Genomic DNA, 19,156 nt, shown 5'->3' on the forward strand with positions numbered 1-19,156 from the left:
AGCTGTCATCAGTGCCTTCGGCCCAAAGAGAAAGGCGGACCCCGGGGTAGCGGACCAGACCCGCAGCCCCCTAGTCTGCAAATCCCTCCCGGCTGGCGAGGGTGATGCTTACCAAAACCAGATTTCGTGAGTGATTGACTGATTGATTACCCGATTGCTCAGCAGCTGAACGGGATTATCTTCCCGAGGGGCGTACACGAAACCAGAGCTGAACAAATATTCTGCCCTACCCCTGACGGGCTGCGCGGCGGCTGCCGAAGCGCTCGGAGCCGGCACCGCGCCCCCGTTGCTCCGCACCTCTCCGCACCTCTCCGCAGGCGGGCGAGGGAGGCACACCTCCACTCAGCTTAATCACTGCCGAGGTCTAACCTTGCTGCTTTACTGCGGCGTCACCCCACATCAATAGAGTACTGCATCAAAGTCAGGCCAAAATTGCATTAGCGATTCCGCTGTAATCTGCAAGGAGAGTGTGTTTGGATCAAGTATTTGTGGGGGGAAAGCCGCTGGTCCTCAGCCATAATCCCTCACAGTGGCAAGGAATAATCAGAAGAAATAAACTGTTCACCAAAGCCATCCTGACTTGACAATGGACTGCAGAAGTTTAAATTGCTGTCATGGTGTAAGCCTCATTTAAAAAAGTAAGGAGGGTGGAGGAAAGCCATCGTACTTAGCTGTTAGGCACTAACTGTATCAGAGAGGTGTCAGGGGGACATCTTAGCTCCAAACGAATAGTCAGGTTGGAAAGCAAAAGTCCATATTCAAAAATTGACCTAATTCTTTCACTTTCTGTTGTTACAAGTGACACAAGTGACACAAGGTTAAACAGGAAGGATAGCTGCCTAGCACCGAGGCTTTCAGATGGAGTCAATAAAGGATTTAGTCAGACAAAACTAAGACTTAGGAGGAACTTAAAAGCCTAATGAACTCTATGAGTGTTTAATTTTTTTACTTCAAACACATCTAAACATACCAAGGTTTCATCTTTGCTCATGCAAAGACCTGACGCATAGCTCTACACCTATGTCTCTGAGCACAGTGAGATTCTGGAAACCAGGGGTGGCAGTCAGTCCAAGGCTAACATATCTGCATGATGTGTCTGCTTTCCCTTACACAGGTCCTGATCAAGGTATTGAACTAATCAGTCAAGAGAGGTTTGTGTTAGGGCACACACAACACTGTGTCTGTGCAGGACCATTTTTGGAGGTAGGGAGATCTGCTCATTTCCCTCAGTGGATGGAGAGACAGAGGCTCTCCCATTCACGTTTTCTGATCCTAGTCAAAAACATTTCATCTTCTCCATACCAATCCCCCAGAAACTAAAACCTGTATTAGGTCAGAAGCCTGGAGTACTGAGAAAATTCTGCTGTTAACTTGACTTTTTCAGGTGAGTGATCAAGCTTTAGAAGTTCTAGCAGTGCTTCCAGAGCTACCACTTCAGTAAAGCTAAGCAGTAGAATATATCAGAAATCTTAAGCCAGAGTGGATTTTCTCTAGAGAAACACATCTTTGACACACTCACAATTTTGCAATGATGTATTCTGAAATTATCAGAGGAATTCAGAAGAAGGAGATTAAAAATGGGTAGGGGTGTTTCATGCTTTCCTTTTAAAAAAATAATTAAAATTAAATGGACTGTGTTTCAAATATTTTCAGTGTCTCTTTAAACTATCTGGCACATTGGTACACTTTTTGACTGACTCACTGAACTAATTAGTGGTGTGTTTATAGGAAAACAGATGTGGAAATGAATTATGCAGACTAATTAAAAGCTATCAGTAAATATGAGCCCCATTCTACAACGCTTTCCAGTGGTCACCAATATGGATCTGATGGCAGGATCTTGACCCCAGTTATACCAACGGTTTTGAAATCACCCTTGCAAAACAGACCACTTCCATAATCTCCTTTGTATCATAAATGCCAGGCAGGTACCTTAAGATTTGTGAATGTTTGGGTGTAGGAGTACTACAACTGAGAAGTTACGATCGGAGTGGAGGGCTATGCAGCTGTTTGTTGCAGGAAATTATGTAAATAATGTCATATTTAAGGGCTTTTCGCCGGCAAGATTTTTATTAGAGTAAATTTATTAATTACTATTAAAGCTGTTCAGACAAAAACTGTGGCTCATCATCAACCACAGATCTGAGTACCATGGATTTTGGGAAAACTCAATTGTTGATTTAGTTTTAGTGTATCTGAACTTAATATTATGGTGATGGTTGCCACTGAAGGAGGCAAAGCGTTGCCAATGAGTGGAGGCTTTATTACACATATAGTTATTAGTCCTTTATAACTCAGCAGTAAATCCTTTCTAACTCTCACGTTCACTGTAGCACATTTTCTCCTCCTCCATGAAAGCAAAGCTGACCTTAACAGTGAAGACCCTGAGATCTTTCCCTTCAATTCCTGCCTCTGCTTTGACAAATTTAATTTACAGCCTTTTGCCAGTCGCTCGATGTTCACTCAGTGTTTCTTAAACAAGGGGAACATGCCAGTACCTAATTTCATTCATGCAGAGGGAGGAGAAATATCCTAATGTCTGGCACCCATTCAGAATCTGCAGTCACAGTGATCATCTGAGCACCTTTATAATTTCAGAGTCAGTGCAAATCGTGATTAGGTCATCTGGGACTGTATTGAAATGGCTGCATTAATTCTGGGTGAGAAAGCCTAACATGGGCATTAAGTTACTCTCCCCACACCCAGGATGGCAGCTGAGTACCAGTGTTAATGCTGCTCAGGACAATCGCAATACATGATCTGTGTGATAGGAAGAGGAAGATAAGCAGCATTACACCAGTAGCTGGTCCTGTCACAGTCTTACTGGCTTTACAATGCAAGCCACAAATTTCTGAAACTGAACATTTAAGTTTTCAGCCCCAGTGTACTACCCAAGTCTATTCTACCAGTCTGGAGCCTGGTTATTTGAGCAGAAGGAACCATTTGTGGGAATCAGATGAGAGAATATGAATAGAAGAGCAATGGAAGGACACTAACACATAAGGAAGAGCTGCCACCAGGGAAGTAAGGGTATGCATTTTTGAAGGAGACAGCTTTTATATTTAAATGTTTATCTGGGGAGATAAGTTTATCTGCAATCAGATAATCTTGTTTTCTTTCCTAGAGTCAGTAAACAGCATTAGTGTTGAGTTTGCCACTAGAAGCAGTAATGGTTTAGCCCATGAATTCCATCAGTCCAGCTGTTTGGGTAATCGCAGCTGCAAGCTTTATCTCTGACCCCAACTGTATAACATTCATGGAAGGAGAATAGCATTACATATAAACAAACTTAATTGTACATGGCTTTTGGATCACATATTGCTGTTCGCATGTTCCTGTTGATAACTAGGAATTTGTCTGAAGAATATGTTTCTCATCAAAAAAACTAAAGGTCACGTAAAACCCCCCTGAAGGTCATATTATTCCTTTTCCCTTTAGAATATTCCCCTATAAATAGAAGGGACTCATTCATTAAAGAGAATATGTGGGGAGCTTTCATAAAACACATCGACCCCAAACAGGTGAGTGCAACAGCAGGATGCTCATTATCCTTGGATAGTTCCACAGCATACCTAAGTCCTGAGGATAGGAAAATTTAATGATCTGCTGGGATAATCTGATGGCCAGTAGCATTTTTGAGATGCATGCTGAGATTAGGTAAAAGAAATCAGATGACAAGCTGTGCAGTGATTATTGGAAGACAAAGAACTAAAATCACCCCTTCCTCCCCCTCACCTTTCCCCACATTATTTTGCCACTGTCTGCTGGTATTATGGCTTTTATTACATTGTCTTGTCTGCCTATGAAGACGCTTATGTCTGTCATGGCCAGATACAGCTACTGGACTTAAAAGATCAATAACCTGAGTAAATAATAGTACAAATGGCTATGGCTGCAAATTACCTAGGGACTTCAATAGATATTATATAGGATACACTCCTCCCTGGGGTTATTCCAGTGACATTGTGTCTTGCAGTGCAGGACAGAGTCACAGAGGACACCATCCATGGTCTACTGTCTGTGCTGATTCCCTACCCAACACAGTGTTCAGCTCCATCTGGGCCAGTCACAGTTGTCCCCAAGCAATACTGCTTTTTTACTAAAATCCAGCATCATCCTGGTGCATTTATTGTCTCAGAACCAGCTCTCCACCAGCGTCCAATGAAAGGATGGACTTCATGAGGTGTTGGCATAAATGTAATCCCCATTCCTGTGATCTAATCAGCCATCATCAGCCCCTAAGACAGAACTCATACACAAACTAAGTAATGCATTTTTTCCCCCTTGTTTTGAAGCCACACAAATTAGAATGAAGAAACCCCTACAAGGTCCCTGGACAGTTAGGTGTCACAGAATGGATATAATCCTTGGAACACAGCTGGCTAACTAATACTATAATAAGGACTATGAGTCCCAGCTGAGGTCAAAGCCCAGAGTCTGCCTCACAATACTTAGAAACTTCAAGGCAAACTAGAGCAAAAAAAGTCACATAACATGGGGAGACATTTAGCAAAAATCTCTACTTGATAGACATCCCAGTTGAGACTACAGAGATGGAAGGGAGAAATGTTGTCTTTATGAATGCCTATTTCCATGCTTAAAGAAGGCAGCCTTATTAGTCACTCATTGGTGGCTATCAAGTCTCCATTTTGCAGAGATTCAGTCATTCAGTCACGCAATTATAGAATCTACCATGTCACTGATGTAAGTAATGACATATAATGAATAGACAGTGGGATAGATTTTTGGAAGCAATTAGTGATTTTGCATGAACAACCAAGGTATCCCTTAAGGGGCATTTTTTAGAATGATTTGGACCTTTACTTGCTGAATATCAGTGCCGTGATCTGTCTGTCCAAAGAAGACAGTTAAAAGGAGAGGCATCCAAAGTCATTAGTCTCTATTGAATACTTGCATCTCAGTCTACCACTAATCCATGGTCTCATGCTCTAGGAGAGAAACAATCAGCTGGGCCTATACACATAACGAACAACTTTGAATGTCTCCATCATTTTACTGAGGAAGTTTGCAAAGAGTGAAAAAGAGAGTTAATTTCATCAAATAAATCATTCGTGACAAATGGCTCATCCAGTGCTTGCACTCAGAAAATTATTATTAGCAACAGCTGGGCTGGGTATGACAACCTATATTCAGGCATTCTCTTTACATTTCTGACTGTCCTTCACTAATCTTTCATTATGGATAGAGGTCAGAGAGGAGTGAAAAGAGGAAAGTTGTGTGGAAGCTAATGCAATCATTAGGTCATTTTTAACCTTGCTGCAATTATCACACAGAAGGAGCCAACTGAGAATAATGAAAGGCGAGACTGTAATTTAGACTCCCCTGAAAAAGGAAGAAATGAATACACCTTCTCTCAGAAGCCATCAGGATTTCTAGGTTCAATCCTGTGGGAATGAGCAGCTCTGGAGCACTCCTGTGTTGCTCACTTTTCAGCATAGACACAGGATATTCAGAATACTGGGCCTAATTTTTTTGCAGAAACCTGCCTTTCTAAAGGCTGATGCTGTCATTTCTTTGATGCAGACATTGAAGGACATGGAACAGAAAATTAGTTTAATAGAGGTTCCTTAGTCACAGTATCACTGAGCTGCTTCTGCACAAAGTATTTGCCGACGGCTCGGCTGAAAGTTAATCTGGACTAAACTATGAAAATTCCCATATATTTATGTTGTTGTATTTGTTTTCTGTGGCCAGGTTTTGGTGGAGGAGGGGCTACAGGGGTAGCTTCTGTGAGAAGCTGCCATAAGCCTTCCCTATGTCCTGCAGAGCCAATACCATCCAGCTCCAGGATGGACCCACTGCTGTCCAAGGCCAAGCCAGTCAGGAATGACAGTAACACCTCTATGATAACATATTTAAGAAGGAAAAATAAAGTTACTGTGCACATGAAAATTGCAGCCAGTGAAGAGTGGAGTGAGAACATGGGAACAACTCTCCAGACACCAAGGTCACTGGAGGAGGCAAGGAGGTGCTCCAGGTGCCAGAACTGAGGCCCCTGAACCCCATGGTGCAGACCATGGTGGAACAGCTCTGCCTCTGCAGCCCATGGAGGACCATGGAAGTGCAGAGATCTACCTGTAACCCATGGAGGAGCTCATGTCAGAGCAGGGGGATGCCCAAAAGAGGCTGTGACCTCGTGGGAGGCCACAGTAGCTGGGTCCTGGCAGGGACCTGCTGACCCATGGAGAGAGGAGCTCATGTTGGAGCAGGTTTTCCTGGTAGGACTTGTGACTCTGTCAGGGACCCACATTGAAGCATGTGGTGCCTGAAGGACCCTGTGGAAAAGTGATCCAAAAGTGCAGCAGTTTGTGAAGAACTACTGCCTGTGGGATGACCTCGCATTAGAGAAGTTCATGGAGGACTGTAGCCCACATGAATGACCCCATGCTGGAGCAGGGTAAGGACTCCTCTCCCTGAGCAGTGGCAGAAATAATATGTGATGAACTTACCATAAGCACCATTCTCCATCTCCCTGTGCCACTTGGCGGGGAGGAGGTAGAACTTGGGAAGGAAGGAGGGGTTGGAGAAGGTGTTTTTAAGATTTAATTTACTTCTCATTTTCCTGCTCTGACTTTGTCAGTAATAAATCTAATTAACATCCCTACTTCAAGGTTGTTTTGCCCATGACAGTGAACAGTGAGTGATCTCTCCCGGACCTTTTCTCAACTCATGAACTCTTTATATTTTCTTTCATCCGTCCAGTTGCAGAGGGAAGTGATAGAGTGACTTTGGTGGGTATGTATACACACAGATGTATACATATGTATACACATAAGTATATGTAGGCAGATATACACACACAGAAATTTATGTAAAACAGGAAATCAAACAAGGAAAACTCACTCCTCACTAAGAGATCCATTTATTTCACACTTACAGACTAAAAATGTTTATTTTCTTCTAGGAAGTGGATGCATTTGCATCAGAATGAGACAATTCTGTGTAGACCTACCACTGTCTTTTTAAAGCAAAGTGGTTTTAACTCCATGAGGGACAGCTGATTACACAGTAATGTGTAGGCCTGAGTCAGACATGCTCATGCTACCTCTGACTGGAGCCAACTTAAGGTACAAGGAAGACTCTGTTTTCTACCAGTCTGGATTGCAGATTGCACTGGAGTTAATGAATCCCTCCTACTTGGTAAAGCTCTGCTGACAACATGAGAATATTAGCATAATGTAACTATGTGGAAGGGTGGTTATTCAGGGGTTCTTTTGCAATCAATGTTTTTTGCGTTATTTAAAAAACAATCATTAGTGATTTGAACAAGCACAATCAAAACTAAGACAAAATTAGAAGTCCTACTTGATGTACTTTTTTTTTATTTTTTTTTTCCCTGACTTTCAGGGTCTGATTTTGGCTTGTTATAAGAATAGTTATGTATACTTGGATGGTGTTGTGAATTCCAGGGTAAGGAAGAAAATCAAACTCACTGTCGAGAATTTTTATGCCCAGTTTTTAAACTAAAGCAAACAAGTCCCACTAAGTTCCCAACAAGGAGGGGAAATCCTAGTCAATGAAATTTTTTGTTCACTTCTTAGATGTGTGTGGAATCAGTTGAGGTTCAGGCAGAAAATGTGAAAGAGTACCACAGAGATTTCATTTCATTTCATTTCATTTCATTTCATTTCGTTTCATTTCATTGAAATTTCATTTTCACATCAAGGGAGCTTTCTCAGCTGTGTGCAGGGCTGAAGATCAAGGGGTGAAGTGTGGCAAACCATGCCCTGGAGTTCACCCAAAGCCCAGATTTTAAACTGTCATCCACAGAATTTAAACATGAGTTAAATTTGAGTTTGAGACTGGATTCAGACTCACTTTCAAGGGTTGCAGAGATGTACTCAGAGTCAAAAGGCAGGATTAAGCCACAGAGGAAGAGTGTGGTAGAGCTAGGAGGCTAGCCCAAGTTGTCCTTGCTTTCTTTACTGGATTCTGTGTTCTATACTATCTCACCTTCAGTTTGCAAATCAGTTTCATCAATGTAAGAACTCAAGAGAATGGTAGCCCCCTGGGGTAACAGCATACAACTCTAATCTTACCCAAATCGGCAGCATAAACACCTTACTTGACTTTGCTTCTCCATCTTATGGCTTAAGATGTTCATTGCAGGCTGATCCAGGCAGCAGAGAATCTCAGGAGTGACAGGAAGGTCACAGGCACTCAGATGTGCTCCATAGAAACTTTTAGCATTGTCTAATATGAAGAAGTAAATGTGGAAATGAGCAGTACATATTGACACGTACATGTGTTAGTACCACTTATGTAATTGAATTTATTATAAGCAACTTAATTCCCATAGTGCAGTTATAACAGATGGATAAACAAGATGCAATATATTGGTCGCTTTGTGACAATGATCACACAATTCCAGCTTTAATGCTTTTAACTCTTTGCATGAAACACGTATTAATAAAGCTTTGAAAGGCTGTCAGACAAAGATATATGAATGTTTGACATGAGTGAAATTATTCCCCAGTATAAAAACCTAGTGAAGCTGTATCAGGGATGAACATGATCTATTCTGTCCACTGGGTTCTCCTTGACAAAGGCTGAGTAACAACTACAACCAGCTATAATAATTATCCTTCACTTTCATTCTTTTTGAATTTACTTTTGTGTCCATTTAGACCATAAGCCTTTGAGAAATAAGCCTTCTTCCCCATCTCTACCTATATGTGCTGTAGTTCTGATCCCACTGTGCAGGTTGAAGAGGCTTACACGATATTACCACAGGTCAACCATTACAAAGACAATTATAGCACTCTGTGAGCACATCAGTGAGCAAAAGTCATAATACCAAAAAAATGAAATAAGAATCACAAAGAGTTTAGGAGTCTGGAGAGTTAATTCATTTACCACAAGCCCATGCTACTGGAGATGCATTCTGTGGATTAACATTACTGATACATCCATTCTGCTAATTGGATACAGGTGTCTGCTGACACTTATTCACTTGAGATGATTGAATTTTATTATAAAGGTATCTCACAAAAACTGATACCGACTCACATTAGTGATTTTAGCAAAACTACAACCCAGCTTTAAAGATTTGGAGATTAAAGAATGGACCTCTTAACAATTATTTTGGTTCTGAATTAGAAATCATATTTCTTATTAACTAAATTATTGGTCAGTGTCAGGACAAAAAGAAATGTTTAACAAAAGATCAGATACCTGGCTATACCTAGGTGATGTCTTTCTCTTTTTATCACCTCAACTGTGATTGAAATGAAAGGTCAAGGTTAAATCTCTGATGTTGTGCTTGTTAGGTGATATCCCATGAGCCTAGTTTATGCTTCTGGTACCGAAGATTTCCAGAGAAGCTCCTCTCTGAGAATTATTCAATTCCCAAATCTGCTGAATATACACTGTTGCCCTTGGGAACTGCTATTTTGAAAACTACTTCTTAAACTTTCTGGGTTAAGCATCCCCTGATGGAACTGTATGTAGCTCCACCTAATTTTAATGCTGACTTACATCAGCTGGATGTCATATGGTGCTAAAATGAAATGCAGTAGCCAAATTCTAAAGGTTTTATATAATTTTAAGCAACTCAGAGAAATCAGGAGTGTTTAGCTCTGGGGATCTTTGTGTTACCTTGTCTCACTCTGATAGAGAGGAAGATAACATCAAATGAAGAGGACATGGAGCAAATGGATTTTTTTAAATTCTGTGCTAATCTTCACAGTTCTTGTTTTGTTTTGTTTTGGTGTTTGTGTTTTTTTTGTTGTTGTTCTTTCATAAGCTCCTTTTAAAGTGTAGATGATAGGCTAGTTACTGGGAATAATCCTGTTAGGAGGATAGTGGGGTGTACATATATCTCTCTATAGATCTCATTCTATAGAGACACCAATAGTTGAAATTAAAAAGTGATATCTAGCCCTATTTTTCTTATTACATCGTATTACACTCCATAATCTTTATCTGTTATGTCAAATCATAAGGCATGAACTGTAAAGCAGAGGTGAGAAATACACTTTAAAAAGAAAAGTTTTGTCTTTTTGATGTCAAGAGATGTAGCGTGAGAGGGCATCATGCAACATCCTCAGTAAGTTTTGAACAAGGAATTCCCTGAATGTCAGGGGGGTCTTGAAAGAACCTCAACTGAATTCCAACAAAGGTGTTAAAAATAATTGCTTTGATTTTAATGGTCTTATGGGGGTACTGTTTAGTGAGCTTTTCCCAATTTTCTTACAGCAGAATGATGGGCAATGAATATCTTGGCCCTGAGATTAGCTCAGTTGGTTAGAGCATGGTGCTAATAACATCAAGATTCTGAGTTTGATACCTGCATGGGCAATTCACCCAAGAGTTGGACTTGATGATCCTTGTTGGTCCCTTTCAACTCAGAGTATTCTGTGAAATATCCCCCAATTCCAGAATACCCTGAAGGGAAGAAAAATCTTCATCTGACCACAAGCTCTCTACTATTTGGCTTTTAGTCTGCTGAAAGACTAAACTACATGTTTTACTTCTCTATTATATACTTCTCTGAAGATAAACAGTTATTTTAATGGAAGGGGAGATTGCATAATCATTGTGAAGTCCTTGAGCTTTCTGCTGGCTGCAGATTTCTCTGTTAAAGTCCGGATGAGCTATACAGTACAAAAATATATCTGGTAAGTTTTTCATTGACATTACTAGGAAGGTGTATTGACTGTCAGCCTGATGTCAGTGGGAGGTGCTGTCAAGAAGGGGAAGAAAAAAACCCCACAACCCCCTGAAGACATTCAAGAAGAAATCTTGTACTCTTGAGTAATTACAATTCTCAAAGAAAAAAAATAGACTTGGATAAACCTGGAGGCACCTTTATATTTTTCCTTTTGAAACCTTCCATCTCTCTGACATGACGCTTTGCTGTTCTGTCATTTCTGTCATTGTACCATGCTGGGATAGTTCTTTTTTCCGGAGGGAGGGAGTATTTTTGGTCCAAAGACCCCACTGTGCCAACATTTAAAACAAAGTCTCTATTAAGATTTTTTTTAAAAGTATTTTAAACAACAAACAGATATATTCTTTGTCTGTTGGAAGAGAAGCTGCAATTATCAGGGGATTTCATTTCAAATGGCATGTACATTTTTCACGTGGGTGGTGAGATAGGCAGTCATCTCAGTGGTAGGTTATAGTCATGTTTGTTATATACTTTGAATGTTGCTGATTTCATCATGGTGGGTTTTATTCTGAGGTACACAGGAAGCCCAGAGCAGTAAAGAGCCTCCCTTCCATGCCATTGTCCCACTTGTAAAGAAATCACGACTGAAATTGCAATTGTGAAGATATGCAGTCACAGAAATTGCATCCCAGGGAGGTGTCATGTCTTGCTGTAAGTTATTGCTGTCCCTTTGTCTAGACAGAAAATGGTTGAAAAACTCTCTTGTGTTACTCCATTCCTTCCCCTTCTTTCCTGTGTGAATCCTTTTCACTGCTTTCTTTCTCATTCACTTTCCTCTTACCACTCTATCAACATCCTTTTCTTCTCAAGTACTTCACGGACCTGTCAGGTCATGTACCATCATATCATGCCTTTCCTCATGATCTCTGTGGATCTTATATGGTTTTTAAAATAATCAATTATATGTTTTGGTTTTGCTTTGGTTTGGTTTGTTGCTTTTGTTTTGTTTTGTTTTACTTTGTTTTCCATGATTGAAACTGATGTTCCCTTAAATGCTTCTTTCTTCCCTCCAAGTCCCTTGTACTGTCTGCATTGTTTCTATCTCTACTTTCTGACTCTTCCATTAGTGCTCCTTCAGTCTTACAGAGCTCCAGTGAGAGCTCTGCTATCTTTAAGTTTGCTTCCTGTTCTCCAGCTTGGGACAAACACTTGTATCCCACTAGTGGCAATTTCCCTATTCGCTCTTTTTCATTGCTTTACATGTTGCTTTGTTATTACTATCTTTACAAACCTATCTTCACCTGTCACTGTCTGCCCTTGATTTAAAAAACGGAGGGCAGGCCATGTATCTTGCTGCATGGAGGAAATACTGCTGATAGAAAGCTGCAGGGCTAAAGCCAATGTCTAAAATGTTCAAACTTTTCTATGCAAGATTTCCCTGCAACCTCGTCTTCTTGATCTATGGCTGTTTTATGACAGTGAAGCAACCACAGATTAGATTCATCTGGCCTAGTGCTTTCATATTTCATCCCTGTATATGTTGGAATGTATTTGCTGTTTGCTGTGTGTATTTGCTATCGCTCTTTTGTATTTGATGAAGTGCTTTTTCCACCTCATAAAGGCTCTTTGGGTGGGACTCAGCTGTCTAAGTAGGAGCATATAGTGTTATTTTAACCATTGCAGGGTTTCCTGTTTGGCCAGTTATTACCTCTCCAGAAGGGTACGAGGCTTGCACAGGTCGTGTGCTCCATGCAGATGGCTCACACTGCTGTGTTATGCTTTACCCTGGCGCACATTCCCTACTGCAATTGTGTATTGAATGACTGTGACTAAACAACACAGCACCCCTCATCTTATCTTGCCATCTTAATCTTCCTCTGGCAGCTTTTCAGGAAGTCAGAGGAGTCACACTTGTGCAGAAACCAAACGAATGGACATATTATAGCAAGTGGGAAAGCAAACCCCTACTACGGAGCAATACTTGCCTACTGCAAACACCACTGAGTGAAAATGCAAAGTCAGGCATAACAATAAAGCAAAAAATCGAAAAAGGTAAAATAGAAGTAAAACAAAATAAAACATTAGGAGCAGCCTTATCAAAAAGCCCTGTTAAACTCAGCCATCGCAGAGGTCAGACTGGACTGCGACATCCCTCTCTATGGCTTTTGTTGGCTTAACCCTTGCCTTGAGAAATATGTGCTCACCCCTGCAGGTCTTCTGCATAATATTCTACTGTAAACCTTTTTTTCTCCTTTTCTCTTAAATGTTTTTTCCTGAATCAGGTTGTAGTCCATTTTGGAGTAGTGTCACTGTGTGCATTAAGGTGAGCCTGGCATACATTTCTTTATTACTACAAGGGCAAAAGGAATTTCATAGTGTCTCTTTCAGAGATCTGAGACTCACTGCAATTCCACTGACTTAAACTGATTATTATGAGGATCTCACTCATATTTATGTCCCATAAAAAATATTATTACTGGATAAATTAGAATATAAAATATACCTCCTTCTTCTGGCATATGTTTCCTCCTTCCTTTATGGACTTCATATCCCACATGGAAAAGTCAAGACAGAAATTTTCACCTATTATTTCTTAAAATAAACTACCAAAAAAATTCTTCATAATTACAGAGTCTCAAAATATTGGGCATAGTGTTGAAATGTTGACAGGTGTCCAACTTCTACTGATGAGAAATGATCAATTTAGTTAGGATGAGCTAATAATATATTTCCAGTGGTAAGTAACAGCTCTCTGTTTTGGATAAAAATTATTATTTTAATAAGGCTTGAAATTGCAGGCATGATATGTGATGTGATGTGATGTGATAGTATGTAGGACGAACTAGTAATGTAAAACCAAAAACACTAAATGGAGCTTGAGCAGGCATCCTCTGAGGGATTATTAATGATTATAACAATAGTCTGTTAGTCGTGGAAATAATATTTATATGACTTCACATAAAACAATTATTTGCAATCTGAAAAACAAAACAAAACAAAACAAAACAAAACACTCAACAGCCTATTTCCTCCTCATCTTTTCCTGCTTTTAAAAAATGTTTTGCTTTTTAATATTTAAAATGCCTTGTCACATTTTATTGTCTTTTTCCTGTTTTCAAGGATGATACGCAACTCAATTCTACCGCAGAATATAATCCTGCAGGATATCCCAGGCTATCATGTTAATATTGCAGGAAAGTCTAGCTTTTTTAGGATGCAGGCTGAGGTTGCTGGTGATACCCTTGTTGCATTTTATCAGCAACAATATTAGACAGAAACTATCCCTGGAAGAAGCTCAAGGTCTGTTTCAAAGCAGTTCCTGTGGTAAACCACAGCTCTCCTGGTAGCCAGTGATGTTAAGGGCATATCAACTTATTTGCTTTCTGTCTCTAATTGTCTCCTCACTCCCCCTTTTCTTTGTCCTTTGAAAAGTGTTTTGGGAGAAGCTGACAAAATCTACTGCACAGGGCTGCACTTGGCACAACAGGACAGAGATCTTGGCTGGAATTTTTTGGCAGTGCAGTGATACAGATACTCCTGATAATAAAGGTTTCACACAGGAAGATCAATAGGTACAAGATGTTAGTGCTTTAAAGCCTCCTCTCTTTTATGATTAGTAGGGAACAATTCATATATAATCCATCATCCTCATAAGAGTTTTGTGAGAATTAATTGTGTAATGCTTTCACAATGCTTTGAAGGTGCAAAGGCAGATCCATGGCTCTGTTAGAGTTCAGATAGCACAAGATAGCCTAACACATCCAAAGGAAAAAATCATCCACTGGATTTCTTGGCTACTGGAGTGCAGTTGTAGAGGTTATTTTACTGTTTTTCCTAACCTGAATGTAAGGGTGAGGAGTCTCCTGCCTCTCTCTAGACTCACCACTCCTCAGGGATGAACTCAAGACAGCTCTTGGCAGAGAGGAGCCTGAGGATACTCAGTGCTTCCAAAAATTCTCCTTCATGTGATCTGGATAGAACAGGACATTGAAGCAAAGCACAAAACTCAGTCCAGCAGCATATACCCAGATCTGCATTAGAACAGCATTGGGCAGTGCACTTCACAGCAGGGCTGCAACTCTCATGTGCACTGAAGTTACAGAATTCCAGAGATAAATGTAAATTGAGCTTTCCTCACTTTTTCAGGGCAGACATAACTTCAGTGGCCTAAAAGCTAGTGTTAGACTTCAGGGCAACTGGGTCTATGGCGTGATCCCTCCTCCCCCACCTAATTTTTTTCTTTCCTCGTTTTCGACACAAGATCTACCTTCCATGTCCTGGGTATGTATAAAATATATTTAATTCCCAGAAAATTAACTCGAGGTTAATTACAACTGCACCATTTAAAATTGATAGGCCTGGGTTGGGGTTCAACTAGCACAGAGAAGGCTGCAGGAAAGAAGTGACCATTTTATGTACCAAATCTTACCTTTCTCAAGTCTTCTATGTATGGAGCTTTAATTATAGCAACTCTCTGTGTCCATTTCGTGTTGCCATTTGTCTCCGTGTTAAAAATAAGGGAAAACAAAAGTGAAAATAATTACCTAAAGCAAAGCCTAACCAAAAATATGGGGAAGAAAATAGCCTTTTTAAATAATGTGCTCTTATTAAGAAAAAAGCTGACGAAAGCTTCCTGTTATTTTTTCATAGAATCATTAAGGCTGGAAAAGCCTTTTAAGTTCATCAAGGCCGATTGTTAACCCAGCTCTGCCAAGTCCACCACTAACCACGTCCCTAAGTGCCACATCTACACCTCTTTTATATACCTCCAGGGATGGTGACTCAACTACTTCCCTGGACAGTCTATTCCGATGCTTGACAACCCTTTTGGTGAAGCAATTTTTCCTAGCATCCAACTTAAACCTCCCTTGCTGCAACTTAAGACCCTTTCCTCTGGTTTTATCATTTGTTACTTGAGAGAAGAGACCAACACCCACGTCACTACAGTCTCCTTTCAGGTAGTTGTAGAGAGAGAGAAGGTCTCCCTGAGCCTCATTTTCTTCAAGCTAAATAATCCCAGCTCCCTCAGCTGCTCCTCATAGGACTTATTACAAACTTTTGAAATTTCAGAAGTACTTTTGAAACACAACAGAACTAAACAACTCATGCTCAGTTCTACCCATTTAAGCTTTTTAATGAGTCTAGATGGACATCTTTCAAAACTTGCACAGAGTCATAAAGTAAGGCCAATTCATGCTTTTCTGATTTTTTTTTTTAATTGTAAAAGAGATGCATTTCTCAGAAATAGAAGGAAGAACATTTCATTCTACTTTAGAATAAGCCAATGGAACATCCCTATAGAACTGTACTTGAGGTCTTCTGATTGTATTTGGTGTCTTTATAACAGAAGGGGTTCAACATCAACACAATTTATTAGTTTGTCGTAAGTCTCTTCACAAAATTTATGGCTTGTATAAAGGGTCTTAGAAGCTTATATTTTCTGGCTTAAATATTTGAATTCATATTTATTTCTTTATGGTAAATCACAACTCAACATCAGCATTCACCTCTTTGTGGGGCAGAGCTGGATACTGTTCCTGGACTTTTCCACCTCTGAAAGCCTGTGCTGTGATTTTGGTGGGGTAGGCATGGAAGAATCAGTACATTCACCATCAAGTGATGGGATTCAGTACACAAAAGTGATTGCAGTCAGGGTAGAAACATGTGACACTTTTTCCAGAAGCAGAAAAGTTACTATGAGGAGTGGAAACCAAGCATTCAAAACAGCATGTGTGAGTGCTATAGATGCTCGGATTTTGACCAAGCATAAAAATGTGAAGAGCTGCTTCTCAAGCACTTCTTGTCCTCCATTGACTTCCATTAAGAATCACAGTTCTTGATAGCCTGAATAATTTCTTTCTCTGTGAGCTTGTGTGTATGTATATACATAGGTACAAGCTTTGCCATCACAGAGGATGGCAAGATCTGATGCTGCCCTTTCTTCAGAGCACTCAGAGCACCCCCTGGTTTCCTCTTGTTTAAGACCTAAACACTTCTAGAGAAGCTACTTCTCAGAAAGTTGAGAGGTTTTATTCTCAAAAAAATCCTTTATGAAACACTAAAAAAAAAGGCAAACAGAAAAAACACTTCTATGAGAATTGCACAGAAGGTATGACTGTGAGAACAAGATACAGCCCACCTTCACTGTGAACACAGAGTTGTCCTGAGGCTCTTAAATAAGTTTTAGTGTTAGGTCTATTCCTTTTGCAGTTAGGATTTAAAACAATCTTTGCTGTCTAGATTTCTGTTTAAACTGCACATAGGAGTTGTTCTAAAAATAATCAAACCAGAATGTTCCTTCTGCACAAAATATCATGATTTTTATTACTTTCCATTTGCAGGAAAATGGAAAATTAAAAATGCATTTTTTTATATCAACACACAGAGATTGGAAAGTTTTATATTGATGATGTTAATATGGACTCTTTTGAGGATGTTTTCACACAGAAGAGTTTGTTATTTCAAAACAATTTTCTTTCCCTTGAAGATTATGAGATTTTTGAATGCTCTTTTCAAGTGAGTGTGAAGGAAGTAATGCAAGATTTGTTGACAGGAAATGCTCTGACAAGTCAATAGGAGCCTATTAAGATCTACTGCAGATACTGAAGAGGTACAGTGAGTGCCACCAGCATCTGGAAAAGATATGATGGCACCAGCTAGTCCTGTTTAGAGTCATGGGTCCATGGGAGGAGTCGACAGCAAGGGAAAACCCAAAGGTCAGAATAGGCCACTGTAACTTCTGCCCTTAACAGGTGTGATTTTTAAAAAACTGAGCACTTCTCCTGCCACTTTTAGTTGATATAATTGCAGGTATTCAGCAACTGGAGAAATTACTCTGTTTTGTTTGGGGGGTCAGTCTTAAAGCTTTTCAGGTCAGAAGTTTAACTATTTGTACAACAGAACTAACGATGACTTGTCTGTTGCACAGAGACAGGCAGTAGATGGGAGATGCAAATAATGTTAAAGGATTTTGTTTTCCTTTGCTGAAAGCTATTCTAGAAGTGGGAAAATACTGTTCTACTACCATTTTTAAACAAATTTTTGAAAGGTCATTTAAAATGGAAACACTGATTTAAAAAGCAGAAGACTATTTCAATACTACTAAGCCATTAAGGAAAAAAAGAAGTTATGCTCTCCTTTTTATGCTGATTATTTGCATTGGTTGTATTTTTTGTTCATAGCTATTGTAAAAACAAAATGTAAATTGCACAATTAAACATTTGGAACAGCCTCCTTTATCAGTGTATAATTCACAGTGTGTCAGGGACATCTAATAACATCCTATTACGGATCACTTATCAGATAGTTGTTGAGTTAACTGCTATTATCTTCTTTGCCATCCCCCATAATTTGATGTGAATAGTTTCCATTATTTGCAGGATAGCAATATTCTTCCTACATTGTTATGCAGCCCTCTTCCTCTCATTTTTTAGGCCTCATCTCCTGTTCTTGCTCTTGTCTGGTTTGTGTTATCACCTGGAGGTAGCATTTTGTAGGTGATACTACCTCATGCTTGCTCTTTCCTTATACCCTTCAATTGGCCACTACAGTAGATACATTTGTCTTGGTTTGATGGGGCTGATATTTTATTTTCAATTGCTGCTGGTGATCTGCATGCTTTCTAATGCAGATTTTCCCAGGATGGCCAGGAGCACTAAAGCTCCTGCATTAGAGCTGCCTGCGTTCAGTGGACATCTTAATTGTCTTTGACACTCCTACCATCCTATTATTTAGGCATCTGGCTGTGGCTGCTTTGAATGCCTGTCACTAATGCTTCATAGATGTAAGGTTGCACAGGTTTTGAGGACTCACTTCCCACCCTCTTTTTACTCCCCTTTCACTAGCAACAAAGACTACTTTTTGACTTGTCAAATGCTGAGATCACTCTCTGCTGCTGCCCTTTGGGACACCTGTCAGCCCAAAGGGGTAGGAGTGCTGGGGCATGGTGAGAACACCACTTGCACTTCTGAGCTGGGCAGTCTGAATGCTTGCTCACTACCATGAGCAGCCTCTGCTCTTCTGCCTTCCCAAGCACACTCCATGGAGCAGTCAGCTCCCAGATTTGCTGGGAGAAGCTGTCTGCAGAGAACATTCAGCCACATGTAGGCAAGGGAGTTGGGAAAAGGCAGAAGCCACAGGCTCTGTGATCATCTGCCAGCCTCCAGCTGGCTTTGTGCCTTCTCACAGCATTTTTCATGAGGATTTGTGTAATCAGGCAGAACAGTTCTGGTCAGGAAACCCAGGTGGTGAACTCTCTCTCACTGTTAGGAAAGTGCCTGTGTAGTCTCTGTTGGCAATCAATGCAGGCATCTTCCAGAAAGTTGATCGAGGTCTTGAGAATTATAGTGCAAACTTCTTATTTTTTATTGCTCCCTTTCAGTTCTCATTTTTAAGCATTCGGATTCTCTGGTACTTCAGTACTACAGGTTTTTCAGTATACAATGGTGCACATTGTATCAGTCATAATGTCCAAATATACATCTGTTGGTTAATTTTTCCAGACTTGCATTACTGAGTAATTTA

The 19,156-nt window shown here is 40.1% G+C and overlaps 1 long non-coding RNA gene across 1 annotated transcript in view; it reads left to right on the forward strand.

Annotated features, from left to right (window-relative positions):
• LOC126652625 (uncharacterized) overlaps positions 1-19,156 on the forward strand; it is a 98,285-nt gene that overhangs the window by 1,684 nt on the left and 77,445 nt on the right. The gene's annotated exons all lie outside the window — the stretch shown is intronic.

This window comes from Myiozetetes cayanensis, unplaced genomic scaffold (genome assembly GCF_022539395.1).
Source record: "Myiozetetes cayanensis isolate MyiCay16 unplaced genomic scaffold, myiCay2020 scf9, whole genome shotgun sequence".
NCBI classification, from domain to species: Eukaryota; Metazoa; Chordata; class Aves; order Passeriformes; family Tyrannidae; genus Myiozetetes; species Myiozetetes cayanensis.